Source organism: Rattus norvegicus, chromosome 2 (assembly GCF_036323735.1).
Source record: "Rattus norvegicus strain BN/NHsdMcwi chromosome 2, GRCr8, whole genome shotgun sequence".
Taxonomy (NCBI): Eukaryota; Metazoa; Chordata; class Mammalia; order Rodentia; family Muridae; genus Rattus; species Rattus norvegicus.
In genome coordinates this window covers 190,869,666-190,881,466 of record NC_086020.1, presented here as the reverse complement: position 1 = coordinate 190,881,466, position 11,801 = coordinate 190,869,666, and the positions used below count along the sequence as shown (strand labels likewise).

General features: G+C 41.4%; 1 long non-coding RNA gene across 1 annotated transcript; it reads right to left on the bottom strand.

The window, feature by feature from the left end:
* Positions 1-1,658: 1,658 nt before the first annotated feature.
* LOC134485756 (uncharacterized) lies at positions 1,659-10,954 on the bottom strand. The gene is made up of 2 exons (XR_010064006.1): positions 10,621-10,954; positions 1,659-2,035 (listed from the first exon to the last, which is right to left on the bottom strand). It is a non-coding gene; the product is annotated as an uncharacterized LOC134485756 (long non-coding RNA).
* Positions 10,955-11,801: the final 847 nt, after the last annotated feature.

Below are 11,801 nucleotides of genomic sequence, written 5' to 3'. Positions count from 1 at the left end.
CTACTTAGCCCAGTGGTGCTCAGCCTTCCCAGCACTGTCACCCTTTAATACAGTTCCACATGTTGTGGTGAGGAACTTCATGACTAAGTTTGCTGCTGGTGTGGACCGTAATGTAAACATGTTATGCAGGGTGTCTGATACACGAGCCCCAACAGGGTTGCCATGAACATGTTGAGAAGTGCTACATGAGCTGCTAGAAGTCTCTTAAGCTCTTTCACCTCCTCTTAGTGTATTGGTCGCTTTGCTTTCTATGACTTTGAGAGCATTCCATCCTGCTGAGCCTCCAAACGGACCCTTTCACCAACTTAAGTGTCTATCCCATAAATGAACAAAGACAATGTGGTTACTATTGCAATGAAACATTACTTCGCCATAAAAAGGATGAATTCCTAATTTGAACACACTGTGTTGAGGTTGAAGATGTGTCTCGGAGGTTAAGAGTGCATATTGGCTCCTTGGGGGAAAGAATTGAGTCTGCTGCTCAGACCACCTGTAACTCTTGCTCCAGAGCTGTGGTTCTCATCCCTTCTGAAGCTATGACCCTTTAACAGCTCCTCATGCTGTGATGACGCTAAGCCATAAAATCGTTCTCGTTGCTACTTCATAACTGCAATTTTGCTACTGCTATGAATCTTAATGCAATCTGTGTTTCCTGACGGTCTTAGGCAACTCCTATGAAAGGGTTGTTTGGATCCCAAAAAGTGTGACGAACCACAGGTTGAGAACCCCTGCTCCGGAGGCTCCAACGTCCTCCTCTAGCCGCTGTAAGCACTTACTCCTGTGTACATCCCTCCACCCAGACACGTAATTAAAAAACATAAAAACCAATCTTTAAGAAAACAGCGTGGGTTCTCACATGAGGAAGTAGAGTGTAGTGTATGACGCTAGTGTAGAACAGTAAGTTTTAACGGTTCCCAGAGTCTGGGGTAGAGAGCACAGATGTGAAGATGGTCGATGGGTGTAGGGCTGCGGTTGAATACAACAGATGATGTCTAATGCCCTAGAGCAGTAGGACAACTCTGAGAGATGACAATTCATCACACATTTAAAACTTAGGAGTAGAGAGGATTCTAAACACGCAAACCAGCACAGTATCTGAAATAGCTAATTACCTTCCTGTAGGTATTCAACACTGTATACACACATCAAAAGGTCATGCTGTATTTATATATGCATATCTGTATGGAGATAATTAGATAATAGATTGATTGATTGACTGACTGATTAGATAATGTTTTGATTCAAAACAAAACAGAGCACAGTTTAAAATCTGTTCCAAGCTGTCATAGATGCAGGCGAAAAGACAAAATGCCAAGCTCCCAGGAGCTGACAAAGTCATCTAGTTTTACAAAACTGGACCAAGAAACAGCTCTTAAATACTATGCAAAATGTGGTTATTTTAAAGTTTAACACCATAGCATCCTGCCTTCAAATGTTATCCTTGTATATCCTCCAGTGTGTACCACCACAGTCACCAGAGGGCCTAGCTTCAGTTCCCAGCATCCGTGTCAGGATGAAAGTGACTCCCAACCTCCTATGCGTCCAGCTCCAGAGACTCCAACATCGTCCTCTGGTCTCTCTGATGGGCACTCATATACATGTGGCTGACATTTACACAGACACGTGTGCACATAAGTAAACATTAAATAAATCTGAACTGGGTGTAGTCATACATGTTTTAATACCAGCACTCAGGAGGCAGAGGTAGGTTGAACACTGTGAGTGCCAGGCTGGCTTGGTCTATGTAGCACTCCAGGTCAAATAGGGCTACATGATGAGGCCTTGTTTCCTCCTCCTCCTCCTCTTCTTCCTCCTCCTCCTCTTCCTCCTCCTCTTCCTCCTCCTCCTCCTCTTCCTCCTCCTCTTCCTCTTTCTTATAGTGTGGGAGGAAAGGCTGGAGAGACTGTTCAATAGTTAAGAACACTGGCTGTTCTTTCAGAGGATCTAAGTTCAATTCCTAGCAGTCACCAGGCGCTAGGAATTACACCATCTATAACTCCGGTTCCAGGGGGTATCTAATGTCTTCTTCTGGCTTCTGCAGGCATTGGGCACACAAAAACACAATACACATAAGACAAAACATCTTTATAAAAATCAAATACTAGGGGATATATTCTGTATTATATAATTTATATATATAATTTTAAGAGGTTAAAAATTAAGCAGGTTTTGGACTAACCTTATGAAGAAGAGTAAGGAATTAATGCTATAAAAAATTAAGAGAACATTTGCCTTTCCTGGAAAAACAGGATTAAGCTCTGGAAGGAGCTTTGGAAACTACTGTAATGTTTCATTTATTGACACTGGCAGACCATACAGGATTTTGTTTTACAAGGTGTTAGCTCACATACTTGAAGAGCTTTTTGTATGCCCGCTGTATTTTACACACGCCCTGACAAGTCATATATTCACACAGATATGGGACTCATGCAGTGGAAGAAGAACTGCACTGCTTAAGCTCAGAGTTTCACAGCCCAGAGCTGGAGAGATGGCTCAGCGATGAAGAGCAAATACTGTGCTTGCACAGGACCAGAACTCAGGTCCCAGCACCCACCTGAGATGGCTTACAACCACCTGTAACTCCAACTCCAGGGGAATGGGATGCCTCTGGTTTCCCATGCACACACCCACACACATACACATAGATAAAAGTAAATGTTAAATGTTGTTGACAATGTTACAGAGCCCTGAAACAAAGAGGGAGGATTGAAAGCCATCTGTTGAAAGATGATCACCAGCCTAATACAAGACCTGGCATTCATTGCTTTTTTTTTTTTACTAAATGGGGCAAGTGATGTCAGAATGGACATTACATATTCTCTTGACCTAGCCTGTAAAAAACAAATATAGTTAGAAAAGTTTTCTAGTCTACCAGTGTGGCTGTGATAAGACACTCTGACTAAAAGCAACTCAGGAAGAAAGGGGTTATTAGACCTTACAACCCCCCAGATCATAATCCATTACTGAGGGAAGTTGGGGCAGGCACTAAACCAGAAAAGTCTAGAGGAACACTGTTTGCTGATTTGTTCTCCAGGTTCAAGCTTGCGTGGTTTTTTAATATAGTGCAGACCTACCTGCGTAAGGATGGTGCCACCAATAGTAGACTGGGCCCTCCTACATCAATCATCAATTAAGACAATCTCTTACAGACATGGCTAAAGGTAGATCTAATCTGGACAATTCCTTAATTAAGGTTCCTTCTTCCCAGGTGACTCAAGACTGTGTCAAGATGACATAAAAACAGATTAACCCGCAAAGCAAAAATTAAGCTCATAGGTTAAGATCATCATGGCTAAACAATGTCCCAGAAACCCTCTCAAGATGCATCATTGGAGGGAAGACTTACATAATTGTGCAGAGTGCCTGCTACAGGAGCCTCCAGCTCCATGGTCACTCTGTTTGGTCTGCCATTCTTTACTGGACAAATGACTTGCTCCCACATAAGCTCCTCTCAGAGAAGCTGCAAGCCTAGACAGGATATACACAGTCCATCACCTCCAGGCCTTTTGACAATGCCATTCAGCCCTTCCCCATCTCCCCGGCAATGCTGGGGCTGCTGTGAGGTTTAGTTCGTTGGTTGGTTTGGCTCTGACTCAGGAAAAAAAGCTCCCATCTTAAGTGTGTTCCCCATACTTCCCCATGATATATTATTGTCTCTGTACCACACTCATGCTGTCCTTCCCACCCCCCTTACTCCCCAGTGTCAGCAACCAGGAAACTTTCACTGCCCAGTGAACTGGGCAGTAGCATCTATAAGACTGGAACATTGTCCAAGTGGATTTAGAGACTGATTCTTTTTTTAAATTTTTTTTTATTTTTTTTATTAACTTGAGTATTTCTTATATACATTTCGAGTGTTATTCCCTTTCCCTGTATCCGGGCAAACATCCCCCTCCCCCCTCCCCTTCCTTATGGGTGTTCCCCTCCCAACCCTCCCACCATTGCCGCCCTCCCCCCAACAGTCTAGTTCACTGGGGGTTCAGTCTTAGCAGGACCCAGGGCTTCCCCTTCCACTGGTGCTCTTACTAGGATATTCATTGCTACCTATGAGGTCAGAGTCCAGGGTCAGTCCATGTATAGTCTTTAGGTAGTGGCTTAGTCCCTGGAAGCTCTGGTTGCTTGGCATTGTTGTTCATATGGGGTCTCGAACCCCTTCAAGCTCTTCCAGTTCTTTCTCTGATTCCTTCAACGGGGGTCCTATTCTCAGTTCAGTGGTTTGCTGCTGGCATTCGCCTCTGTATTTGCTGTATTCTGGCTGTGTCTTTCAGGAGCGATCTACATCCGGCTCTTGTCGGTCTGCACTTCTTTGCTTCATCCATCTTGTCTAATTGGGTGGCTGTATATGTATGGGCCACATGTGGGGCAGGCTCTGAATGGGTGTTCCTTCAGTCTCTGTTTTAATCTTTGCCTCTCTCTTCCCTGCCAAGGGTATTCTTGTTCCCCTTTTAAAGAAGGAGTGAAGCATTCACATTTTGATCATCCGTCTTGAGTTTCATTTGTTCTAGGCATCTAGGGTAATTCAAGCATTTGGGCTAATAGCCACTTATCAATGAGTGCATACCATGTATGTCTTTCTGTGATTGGGTTAGCTCACTCAGGATGATGTTTTCCAGTTCCAACCATTTGCCTACGAATTTCATAAAGTCGTTGTTTTTGATAGCTGAGTAATATTCCATTGTGTAGATGTACCGCATTTTCTGTATCCATTCCTCTGTTGAAGGGCATCTGAGTTCTTTCCAGCTTCTGACTATTATAAATAAGGCTGCAATGAACATAGTGGAGCACGTGTCTTTTTTATATGTTGGGGCATCTTTTGGGTATATGCCCAAGAGAGGTATAGCTGGATCCTCAGGCAGTTCAATGTCCAATTTTCTGAGGATCCTCCAGACTGATTTCCAGAATGGTTGTACCAGTATGCAATCCCACCAACAATGGAGGAGTGTTCCTCTTTCTCCACATCCTCGCCAGCATCTGTTGTCACCTGAGTTTTTGATCTTAGCCATTCTCACTGGTGTGAGGTGAAATCTCAGGGTTGTTTTGATTTGCATTTCCCTTATGACTAAAGATGTTGAACATTTCTTTAGGTGTTTCTCAGCCATACGGCATTCCTCAGCTGTGAATTCTTTGTTTAGCTCTGAACCCCATTTTTTAATAGGGTTATTTGTTTCCCTGCAGTCAGATCATGGAAACAGAAATTAAACAGAGATGTAGACAGACTAAGAGAAGTCATGAGCCAAATGGACTTAACGGATATTTATAGAATATTCTATCCTAAAGCAAAAGGATATACCTTCTTCTCAGCTTCTCATGGTACTTTCTCCAAAATTGACCATATAATTGGTCAAAAAACGGGCCTCAACAGGTACAGAAAGATAGAAATAATCCCATGCGTCCTATCAGACCATGACAGGCAAAAGCTGGGCTTCAACAACAATAAGGAAAAAACGCCTACATATACATGGAAGTTGAATAATGCTCTACTCAATGATAACATGGCCAAGAAAGAAATAAAGAAAGAAATTAAAGACTTCTTAGAATTTAATGAAAATGAAGGTAAAACATACCCAAACTTATGGGACACAATGAGAGCTGCGCAAAGAGAGGAAAACTCATAGCTCTGAGTGCCTGCAGAAAGAAACAGGAGAGAGCATATGTCACCAGCTTGACAGCACACCTAAAAGCTCTAGAACAAAAAGAAGCAAATACACCCAAAAGGAGTAGAAGGCAGGAAATAATCAAACTCAGAGCTGAAATCAATCAAGTAGAAACAAAAAGGACTATACAAAGAATCAACAGAACCAAAAGTTGGTTCTTTGAGAAAATCAACAAGATAGATAAACCCTTAGCTAGACTAACGAGAGGACACAGAGAGTGTGTCCAAATTAACAAAATCAGAAATGAAAAGGGAGACATAACAACAGATTCAGAGGAAATTAAAAAAATCATCAGATCTTACTATAAAAACCTATATTCAACAAAATTTGAAAATCTTCAGGAAATGGACAATTTCCTAGACAGATACCAGGTACCGAAGTTAAATCAGGAACAGATAAACCAGTTAAACAACCCCATAACTCCTAAGGAAATAGAAGCAGTCATTAAAGGTCTCCCAACCAAAAAGAGCCCAGGTCCAGACGGGTTTAGTGCAGAATTCTATGAAACCTTCATAGAAGACCTCATACCAATATTATCCAAACTATTCCACAAAATTGAAACAGATGGATCACTACCGAATACCTTCTACAAAGCCACAATTACTCTTATACCTAAACCACACAAAGACCCAACAAAGAAAGAGAACTTCAGACCAATTTCCCTTATGAATATCGACGCAAAAATACTCAACAAAATTCTGGCAAACCGAATCCAAGAGCACATCAGAACAATCATCCATCATGACCAAGTAGGCTTCATCCCAGGCATGCAGGGATGGTTTAATATACGGAAAACCATCAACGTGATCCATTATATAAACAAACTGAAAGAACAAAACCACATGATCATTTTATTAGACGCTGAGAAAGCATTTGACAAAATTCAACACCCCTTCATGATAAAAGTCCTGGAAAGAATAGGAATTCAAGGCCCATACCTGAACATAGTAAAAGCCATATACAGCAAACTAGTTGCTAACATTAAACTAAATGGAGAGAAACTTGAAGCAATCCCACTAAAATCAGGGACTAGACAAGGCTGCCCACTCTCTCCCTACTTATTCAATATAGTTCTTGAAGTTCTAGCCAGAGCAATCAGACAACAAAAGGAGGTCAAGGGGATACAGATCGGAAAAGAAGAAGTCAAAATATCACTATTTGCAGATGATATGATAGTATATTTAAGTGATCCCAAAAGTTCCACCAGAGAACTACTAAAGCTGATAAACAACTTCAGCAAAGTGGCTGGGTACAAAATTAACTCAAATAAATCAGTTGCCTTCCTCTATACAAAAGAGAAACAAGCCGAGAAAGAAATTAGGGAAACGACACCCTTCATAATAGACCCAAATAATATAAAGTACCTCGGTGTGACTTTAACAAAGCAAGTAAAAGATCTGTACAATAAGAACTTCAAGACACTGAAGAAGGAAATTGAAGAAGACCTCAGAAGATGGAAAGATCTCCCATGCTCATGGATTGGCAGGATTAATATAGTAAAAATGGCCATTTTACCAAAAGCAATCTACAGATTCAATGCAATCCCCATCAAAATACCAATCCAATTCTTCAAAGAGTTAGACAGAACAATTTGCAAATTCATCTGGAATAACAAAAAACCCAGGATAGCTAAAGCTATCCTCAACAATAAAAGGACTTCAGGGGGAATCACTATCCCTGAACTCAAGCAGTATTACAGAGCAATAGTGATAAAAACTGCATGGTATTGGTACAGAGACAGGCAGATAGACCAATGGAACAGAATTGAAGACCCAGAAATGAACCCACACACCTATGGTTACTTGATTTTTGACAAAGGAGCCAAAACCATCAAATGGAAAAAAGATAGCATTTTCAGCAAATGGTGCTGGTTCAACTGGAGGTCAGCATGTAGAAGAATGCAGATCGATCCATGCTTATCACCCTGTACAAAGCTTAAGTCCAAGTGGATCAAGGACCTCCACATCAAACCAGACACACTCAAACCAATAGAAGAAAAACTAGGGAAGCATGTGGAACACATGGGCACTGGAAAAAATTTCCTGAACAAAACACCAATGGCTTATGCTCTAAGATCAAGAATCGACAAATGAGATCTCATAAAACTGCAAAGCTTCTGTAAGGCAAAGGACACCGTGGTTAGGACAAAACGGCAACCAACAGATTGGGAAAAGATCTTTACCAATCCTACAACAGATAGAGGCCTTATATCCAAAATATATAGAGATTGATTCTTATTCAAGATAGCCTCTCCCTTATCATTGGTTGTTCAGGCTTTTCCATTTTAACCGGCAAATACCATGTGCAATAATAGGTTTGTTAAAGCAAAATGGAAAACCTTATTTTTACCAATGTTAAATTTAACTACATTCATTTGAGTTAATTACCACAATCTACCAAGAGCTTTTTAAATTATTTTCCTTGCTATCTAATATGCTTGTGTGATTCACAGACTTGATGAGTCATTTAAGCATTTAAAATGACAGACACAAGGCAGACATTGGCAGAGGTATATGTATGAAAAGATACGTACTAGAATATTCAAGTAGCACCTGTGGCATTTCTAAAGGAGTAACAGTCTAAATGTTCAATAGTGACACTTGCAGAATGGGCTTCTATGTAAGAATGGAAAAGAATGAAGTAGCTACCAGTAGGGTTATTGGACAACATGAACAAACATTAAGCAAAACAATATGGACTCTGTGATGCCATTTTTATAAAACTGGAAAACAGATAAAAATCGCATGCATATAAAGTGCAGCTACATTTAAGAAGGGAGGGAGGGAAAAGCACACAGGCAGGCCTTTGGGAGGCTGTCTAGACGGGGATGATGGCTAAGTTAATTCATTCACCCATGCAGTTAGTATGCATGACTTTGTATTTTACATTTCAATAAAAAAATTTAATAACAATGAGGATATTGAGTGCTCATAATTGTACCAGTAATAACAATAAAGAACGGATATACATAGTCAGCATGTTAATTAAGGGTTCAGTAGTATAATGTATATAAAACATAAGTTACACGTAATTCAGCAAGAATGGCAAAAGTACAAGCTCTTGGAATGGTGGCAAGTCAGTTTGACTGGGTTAAAATGGAGGTGTGGTAGAATACGTGGGTGGAAATGTGCACCAAGCAGCTGTATAAAAGGGCTGGGGAGCTGGAGAGCTGGGCTAGGATCAAATATTTGGGAATCACCAGCGTCTTGATATGACAATAGTTGGAATCCCAGAAGTGAATGGGATAATCCACAGACAACAGAAAACTTTCAGGAGAGAATGTGCAGGGGTTGGCAAGATGTGGGGAAAGAAAACTCATGACAGATGAGAACCAAGCATCGCAAAGGATGGGAAGATATACAAAGAGCACATGAAGAGACTTCTGTGGGTGAAATGGCCACCAGGGCCAACCGCCAGAGGTACAGAAAGGAGGGTGAGAAAGTGCTATAGATTTAATAACTAAATCATAGATGCCTTTCATAGGAATAGAACCAAGGGTATCATGTGTTCTAACGCAGGTGGTCCATATGTACACCATCTAAGAAAATGGCATCGTTTTTCGAGAAAGGAAGAACTTGATATGTTGATGGCGTTGACGGAAAGGAAGTACAGAGAACAGTACAACCTGAATACAAGAACATAGAAGAGTGATGTTTGAAAGCAGCCTGGAGCCCGAGGGGAGTGCTAGTCAACCACCTCCCACTCGCCTCTCTTCAGGAGCCTACAGGAGTCACAGTGTGTGTCAAGGGAGAGAAGGCCTTCCTTCCAGTTGGAAGGTGGAGGAAGCATTACATGAGAGTCTTTTTAGCATAGAAGATAATTATACTTGACACTGAAGAACAGACAATAGTCCTCCCTGCTTGGCTGCTTAAGCCTTTGTCCTGCAGTCTGAATGGCTGTCTTTGTTAACAAAGCACTGTGTCTTCAGCTGATTTTATTCTCCTGTCCTCCTCTGCCTGATAATCTTCCCTGACCCCAGTTATCAGTAACTCAGCAGTCTTGTTCAGCTTAATCTTCTGAATCTACATAGTTTCTTTCTTCCACCCCAACCTTCAGATTCTTCTTGAAAATGTTACCTACCAATGGCAAAAAGCCAGTACTTCCTCCCAAGGGAGACTGAGTTCTGTAAAGCTGTGTTCTATTGACTTCAAAGACAGCAATTACACACAAAAGCCTGGAGGTCCAGAAGCTGTGATAGATTGGAAGGAAACATTGAAACTCGTGATTAGTCCCAGGGAAGTAGCCTGAATGTCCAATAGCTGGTTTTAGTCCCTCCCACAGGGCTGCTGTGACCAGAGACTCCGGTGTCCATTCCTTACATACTTGTGTCACTATGATTTAGGAGACAGGTGAGCAGAGTGTAAACCATTGTTCTAGTTTATTTTCCCAAAGCTTCGCTGTGACCGCTGTCCCACTTGTCTGTTGACTAGTCACCTCATTTCCTGTCTGTTTCTCCTTTCAGGGTTCTAGTAGGTAGAGACTTAATGACAATTTAGTACAGAAGACTTTAGGAAAAGCCTTCATTAAATAAATGGGGGTTGCTTTCCTCCAGATTGGGAAATATGGTGTGAGACACCTGTTTAATGAATTGACACAAGAATACCTTTTGGAGATCTAGGGTCCAATGAAGGTTATATCCATTTGAAGAAGTGTTTACAAAAAAACACAAGGTATTTTACTTGAATTACCTAAAGTATATTTTTGTAGAAGCATTTTTTAATAGCGTGAATAGCATTTCCCAAAGGGATCAGAGCCTAATCCCTAGAATCTGAAATGTTATCTTACTTAGAATAAGGCCTTTGGAGATGTTATTAAATTGATGATTTGGAAATGAGGAGATCATTCTGGATTATCTGGGTAGACCCAAATCCATGTATTCCTATGAGGGAGAGGAGAAGTATACATATACACATAGAGTAGAGACAATAGCACAAAGATATATCAGAGAAATACTGAAGATGTTTACCTCCAAGTGTATAGCAATGGTGGTCACAAGCAAAGGGTTTCCGGTAGCCACTAGAAGCTGCTAGATAAAAGGGTTATATCATGATTAGCATCCATTGTCAACTGTGGGACAGTTTCTTGATTTTTAATTGACATAGGAGGGTTCAGTCTACTGTGGGAAGTGTCAATCCTGGGGAGGTGGTCCTGGAAATGTAAGCTTTATTTCTCATGGTCTCTCCTTCAGTCTCCGGGTTCCAGCCTTGAATTTCTGTCCTGACTTGATATCCCTTTATGATAGAGGGATATGATGAGGAAAGTGTAAGCCAAGTCAACCTTACCTCCCCCAAGTTGCTTTTTATCCATATTTTGTCACGGCAACAGGAACCAAACCATGCTGGGATAGATTCTGGAATCATTTTTAGAACTTTTGGAGGGATAGAACCCATGCTGACAACTTGATTTGGACCCAGTGGTACATATTTCATACATTTGGCTTCCTGGATATCAGGGATTAATTGCTGCTGCTTTGTATCACCAAATATATGGCCCATTTGTTATTGCAGCCAAGGGAAAGTCTTACATCATACAACTGTTGGGGGGGGGGTGTCTTGGTCAGTGTTGTATGGCTGTGAACAGACACCATGACCATAGCAACTCTTTTAAAGGAAAACATTTAACTGGGGCTGGCTTACAGTACAAAAGTTTAGTCCATTGTCATCATGGCAGGAAACGTGGTGTCCTGCAGGCAGACACAGGGCTGGAGAGGTAGCTGAGAGAGTAGTATGAAAAGACCTATCTGGATCTTCAGATATAGCAGAGAGAGAGAGAGAGAGAGAGAGAGAGAGAGAGAGAGAGAGAGAGAGAGAACGTGGTTTGAGCTTTTCAAACATCAAAGCCCACCCCTAGTGACTTACTTCCTCCAACAAGGCCACATTCATTCCTACAAGGCCACATATCCTAATCCTTTTAAATAGTATCACTCTCTATTAGCCTATGGGAGCCATTTTCATTCAAACTATCACCACCACCTCCCAAAAAATATCTAAGGAGAAGAGGTGAAAATGGGTGTTCTAATACACACACACACACACACACACACACACACACACGGGGTGGGTGGGAGGGGTAATAAATCCAGCGTCATCACACCACGTCAGTACTTAATGCTGCCGGTGTCTCGGATCATGCAGAATGACCTGTGAT